The sequence below is a fragment of the Henckelia pumila genome, chromosome 1 (genome assembly GCF_033568475.1).
Source record: "Henckelia pumila isolate YLH828 chromosome 1, ASM3356847v2, whole genome shotgun sequence".
Classification (NCBI taxonomy): Eukaryota; Viridiplantae; Streptophyta; class Magnoliopsida; order Lamiales; family Gesneriaceae; genus Henckelia; species Henckelia pumila.
The window spans coordinates 161,369,622-161,376,413 of NC_133120.1; positions in this window are offsets into that span (position 1 = coordinate 161,369,622).

Sequence of the window (6,792 nt, forward strand, 5' to 3'; positions counted from 1 at the left end):
ATAGGTATAAATCTTTTATTCTCTACGAATATTATATTAACCATACGAGTGTCCAAGATAATTTTGAACGTTAAAAAAAAAATTTTAAACTTCCGCTGTGTCTTGGGCACGAAAGATCCGATATCCCAACACTTTCTTCATGATGTAGATGCCTCTATTTCTATTGAAGGGAAACACATTAAGATTGTCCATGCCTTGCTGAAAGGGAATCAAAAGCTTGATCTTCAATGGATGGGTGGCTCTGTGAATCCTGGTGTTGTTCCTATTATTTCTCCACCAGAGTATGTATTGTTCTCACATGATCTTTTTAGAGCTCAAATCAAGTTTTCTGAGTCACAGATCCTCAATTATCAAGCTATCATAGCTCACTATACCGACCAAGTGAATGGTTACAAGCTCCTCCTCGAGGTTTCCTTTTCTGTACAAAAAAAGGAAGATGATATTGCTGGAAATGATGATGCTGAAAATGCTGGACCATCTAGCACCAATCCAAATGAGAATGATGCTGGACCATCTGGAACAGTTCAACATGATGAAGAAGGATCTTGATAAAGAAGACGCATTTCTTTTGGCCTTTTATCTTCTTAATTACCTCTGATTTAGTTGTATTAGGCCAGTTTTCATATCTTGATCTGTTTGTTTTCTGCTTGCTCTGATCAATCAAAAGGTTATCAATGTCTGCTCTTAATCTCTGAATTATTCATTTATTACTTCATTGTTGATGTTGTTCCTCCCGTGTTGCCAACATCTGCTGACAACACCATGAACTGATATGATCAAATTTAAGGAGAGCCTAAGTTAACTCAGGGGGAGCAACTGATAATCATTAAGTTATGTTTTGTCCAAAAAGACAAAAAGAGAGAGATTGAAAAAAAAATTATGTCTTGAATAATAGACATAATTACTAGTAAATTATTTCCTTTACGAATTGAAGTGTAATTATTAGTTTTACCTTTCTTTGATATTTTTATCCATAATAATAGAGATTGATATCTTTTATGATATCGTCTATTTTTATTAACAAAAAGTTTGTTTTCATGTTAACAGAACTAAATAAAAAATGAAACAAATCATCACATATCGAGTTGAAAATTGATGTGTGATGTATAAGAGGCAGAGAAAGAGTGTACGAGAATAGAACGAGAAGCAGAAAGACAACACAAAATCAAGTTCGAAAGTTTGGTGCTGCTTCAAGATTGTGATCACGAAAACAAAGCTACTTGGCAACTACTTCGTGAAGATCATTCAGGATTTTACTGCAGCTTTGTTTTTACTACACCCCTTGCTCTTTCTTTACTAGCTTTTTAGTGTTTAGGGTGTAGTTCAATTATCTCAAGTATTTGAGATATTCGTTTTATATCTATGTCACTCATGAGATTTTATTTTAAAATCTTAAATTGAATTTAGGGCGTGTTAGAATTTCTCATTATGTAGAAAAATCTAACTTTGATAGGTTTGCTAGGATTAATTTTTATAATCGAATATTACTTTATCCTAATAGTATTTTTTGCCATAAGACATCACACAAGTGCTTGCAAGCAATTGTGCACAATAATAAAAAAAATTGTGCACAATAATTAGTTGTTGTTTTATTTTAATTTCGCTGCGTATTTATTCGTAATTACTTATTTTGATTCATTGTTTTTAAAAACTGATTTCATTCAATTAGAACTTGTTAAGTTTCAAGAGTTGTTGGTCCTTGATGTTTTCAACATCATAGGACAACATCCGAGTGATAGTTTGTTTAAGTTTTTATAATGTTAGTTGGATACCCTTCAAATTGAACGAAATTATTATATACTTTAAGCTATAATTTTTGAAATAAATAAAATTATATAGTTGAAGACTAGATTCGAGTCTCAATGCCTATTTTTTTGAATATTAATGCAGGTTTTGCAATCAGGATTTTGCTGGAAGTGTTTAATATCATTTGTTTAGAGAAATTTAAAATCTAAACCTATTAGTAATTAAAAAATATGCTAACAATTTGCTTCTTGGATGACAATTGGCATATATTTCTAGTGCTTTGTGGTGTTAGCTATTTTTTCAATAATAATGAAAATTTAGTTTTTTAATTTTTGATAAATTTGTAAACCTAAAATGAAGTTTTATTGTGAGGATCATTTTCAAAGATTAAGACATAATTGCTTTGAAGTTTAATTAGTCCACTATAAACTCGACGTAAATATTTCTACACTTGTTGAGTTATTCAGAAATTGGTCGAGATTGGATGGTCAAAAGGTTTAGTTATGCTGAATTATATCGATTCATTTTATGTTGACGTTACTTAATTTTAGTTTCATTATTGAGATAGTTTTTCAGTAATGAAATATGTTAAGATGACATGAAGTCACAAAATGGATGATGACTTGTCATTAATCATTTGACACTCTATGGCTGTGTTTACTTAGTGAGATTAATTATATATAGATAAATAATATTAAGACTATTAAAATAATTTTATAGGATGTTGAATAATGATGGATAAACAATCACATGTTTACTTTAATGGATCAATTTTGTGATTGATACTATGAATAAATGACGAGTTACAATTTTGCCCTTTCTGTATATTATATAATCTTATTTTAATTTTTATTTGTAAAATTGGGATTGTGATTTTTATTGAAGAATATAAATTATTATTAATCCACATGTAAATTATTTTAATTGACCAAAATTATTGAGTATAAATATTATTTATTTTTTAAAACAATAATTAATAAATTGAGTTAAAAAATTTTCCCCCATGAATAAGGATAAAATTTAATGAAATGTATTAATCATATATTAAATTATTAGATTTTTTTCATTTTTATAATTTTTAAATGGATCTTTCGTATATTTAAATCAAATGAAATGTATTAATATATTTTAAAGTATTTGAAATTTATATCCATGTTATAGAATTTTTTAAATGAGATTTTCATAGATTATTTTTTTGGAAAGTAAATTAAAGATATTAGTGTAGTTTTTTTCAATTAGAAACATAATGATTATTTATTACACCATTTATTTGTAATAAATAATCAAGGTTTAAAGTTTAAATTAGGTAACTATGGATGGACTTTATGAGTTAATACGGGCCCTAAAAAAGCAAGTAAACATGTAATTGCATATGATTATTAATATAATCATATGCTTATCATAGCAAGTAAACACAACCTATATATATTGAATGACATTTAACCAAATATATAGATGTAGATTTTATTATAAATGAATTTTATGTTTCCAAATTTTGTAGGCGCTCAACTTCGTCGAACAAATAATGCGATGAATTTTTTTGTTATATACATCACATTAAGTTTAAGCCTCCCCGAAATTTAATTCTTGAACCCGTCCTTGCGATTGTATACATTGCTAGCATCACTTAATCCATCTTCAACCCATTACGCTATCTTAATGTATCACTAACTTCAAAATAGTGTAATTCATGCACCAAATTAAAAAATCATCTCCAACCCATTAACTTTAAAATTTACACTAAAGTTGAAATTCTCGAAATATTCTTTATTATTTTATTCACGACAACTAATTTATTTCACAAAATATTTTAAACACCATAATTAAAATATCAATAATATCTAATATAGTTATATATATATATATATATATATATTGATTAGAAATATTAATGAATTAAAATTTTAAATTAAATCTAATTTACTAGATATTTTTAAAATTTTAAAATTTAATCTCATTATTTTAAATACTTAAACTTATTAATTAATTTAATATAATTAATTAATATTCAAAAAAATTAAAATCACGCATAAAAATAACATGAATAAATCAAAACGTAAATTTAGTTGATTATTGAATAAATAAAAATTTTAAAATAAATAGTTAAAAATTTACATAGTAGTATAATTAAATTATATTATAAATAATCTCAATATATATTATAATAAAGAATTAGGAAAAAAAGAGAGAAAAAGAGACAGCGTAGCTACAGTGTTGCTCCAAATTTGGTGTAACACTGTAATATTACATCAACCTAGCGCTGAAAATAGCTCTAAGTTGGAGCAAGAAATCCAACAATATGTTGGCGTAACATAGTGTTGGATTGGAGAAGCCCTTATTAATAAAGTCACTATTTTGTGTTCTCTCTTATTTTTTTCAATCAATTTCATTTTTTTTTAAAAAAAATGTGCACTCAATATATCCAATGATGCTTAATATGATTAACTTACATTTTGTTGTTTTTTTACCAGTTTTGACGACAGCGAAAAGTTTTAAGAAAACTTGAAGTTTAAGTCAGATTAATGGAGATTTAATTAAACTTTTTAAAACACTGCTTGGTGGTTAGTGTTGAATCCGATATTTTGGTGATAACAAACAACAACTCATTGTATAGGAATGTGCTGCCAACCATTGTATTTCAGGAACCTACTACAACTTCTACCGAAAGCTTGTCAACCGCCTTTGCTCTCGACCGGCTGAAGTCACAAGCCTATCAACTGGCTATCAAAACCAGCAGAGGATAAATCTATCTACCGGAAGCTTGTCAACCGCCTTTATCTCTCGACCGGTTGAAGTCACAAGCTTATCGACTGGTTATTCAAACCAGCAGAGGACAAATATCTCTACCGGTAGAATGCCAACTGCCTATCTAGATATCTCGAGACAAGTACCTGTGACAAGATGTTCTTTGCAGGATCTTTTATTAAAAGCAGAACCGGCGTTTCAGAAGATTTGTTGACTCCTGCAAATCAAGACAACAGGTTGTACCAAAATGGCAAAAACACAGAATGACTGCAGATAAAGCATTCGACCGTTTATTCCAGTTTTGGATCCTGGAAGTTGTCTGCAGTGTACGATCCTCATGCAGAATCATCAATGCATTTATGAGCATTAAATGTGCATTCAATGCAGCATCAGAACGTTCAAAATAAAGACGTTGATGATTGACCTATATAAAGGGAAGATTGCTCAAACAACAATATGCAGTGAGACAAGACAACGAAGAGAGACAAGCAACTCAGAAAAATTTCAATCACTTGACTAATATCAGAAGTCCTCATCTGATATACTTGAGCACACTTACAAGATCATTCATCTGCTGCTCAAATAAACCCTCGCCTACAGTTCACATATCTGATCGTCAAGGATCATCCTAGGGTTTTCAAGCCTCTCAACCGCTCTGCAGTCTGAGAAGCTCAACTCAACTATACTCAGTGTTGAAGAGACTTGAAGCTGCTCTGAAAGCTTCCACCAGTCTGATAAGAACTGAGAATCTTATCTGTGTAAATCTAGGAGTTTCGGATTAGGCATTGGATAAGTCCTAAGTCTGAAGTGGGTGTATTACAAGACGTTGTAATAACCAAAGTCTTCTAGTGAATTCCTTCCTAAGTGGAAGAAGGGGAGACGTAGAAGGATTAAGCCTTCGAACTTCCATAAAATCGTGCTTTAGCATTTACTGCAACTTATCTCACATCCTGCTCATACATTGCATTATAAACTTTGCATCACTAAAACCTTTGAACTATTTCCGCACTATTTAAGTTGTTCAAAACATTTTAGAAGTTGAGAAAACTGATTAAGTGAACTAAACCTCACTTGATCTTTCTAAAGAAGTAGAAGAAAAGTTTCAGAGTGTATTCACCCCCCCCCCTCTACCCTCTGAACCGATCCCAACAAGTGGTATCAGAGCGGGTTCCTTTCTCAACTGCTGATCTGAAGTTTTCAAATCATGACTTCTTTCAACAGAATTCCTATGTTTTCTAAAGAAGAGTATGATGATTGGAAAATTCGCATGCAGGCACATCTTGCAGCACAGGATGATGACATGCTATATGTCATAACAGACGGTCCTATCAAAATTATGAAGGTCAACCCAGCTCTAGCCGATGGTGCAGGACAAATGATTGAGAAACCAAGAGCTGAGTGGACCACTGAGGACAAAAAGAAGGCCAATCTTGACAATGTGGCCCGGGACATCCTATACAAAACACTGGACAAGAATATGTTCAGCAAAATCAAGTCATGTTCCACAGCAAAGGAGATTTGGGAGAAGCTCACTCAGCTGTGTGAAGGGAATGACCAGACAAAGGAAAACAAGCTCACTCTGGCCATTCAAAAATATGACAACGCCAAAATGAAGCCAGGGGAAACCATGGCTGAATTTGATGAACGGTTCAGTAGTATCATCTGTGATCTTACTGCTTTAGGTAAAACTTATACTAACCGTGAAATTGCTGTGAAGGTTATGAGAGCTCTGCCCAAAGAATGGGAGATCAAGACAGTGGCCATGAGAGAGTCAAAAGATTTGAGCAAGGTTGAACTGCATGATCTCTTTGCTGATCTCAAAGCCTACGAGTTCGAGCTCAACATGAGAACAGAAGATGAACCATCCACATCTCAACCAACCAAGGCCTTAACCTCAACCGTGATACGTCCACCGGTCGAGGAACCTCCAAAGAGATCAGCTGAGCAAATCAGCAATGAAGCCATGACACTCTTTGTCAAGAAATTTGGTAAATTTATGCGTAAAAACAATTCTAAATTTAAAAATTATCATAAATCGGACCATACAAACGATGGTCCTACTTGTTTTAACTGTGGAAATCCAGGCCATTTCATTGCAGACTGCACCAAGCCTAAGAACAATGATCAGAAGCAATTCTCCGAAAGAAGAAGGGGTAAGGAGGATAAAAGGACGTTTAGAAAAGGAAAAGACCAAAGGGTTCTAGTAGCAGATGAAAGCAAAAGCAAGTGGGCTGAGTCTGACTCTGACAACTCCAATACCGGAAGCTCTTCAGATGACAGCGATGATGAAAAAGTGGAATG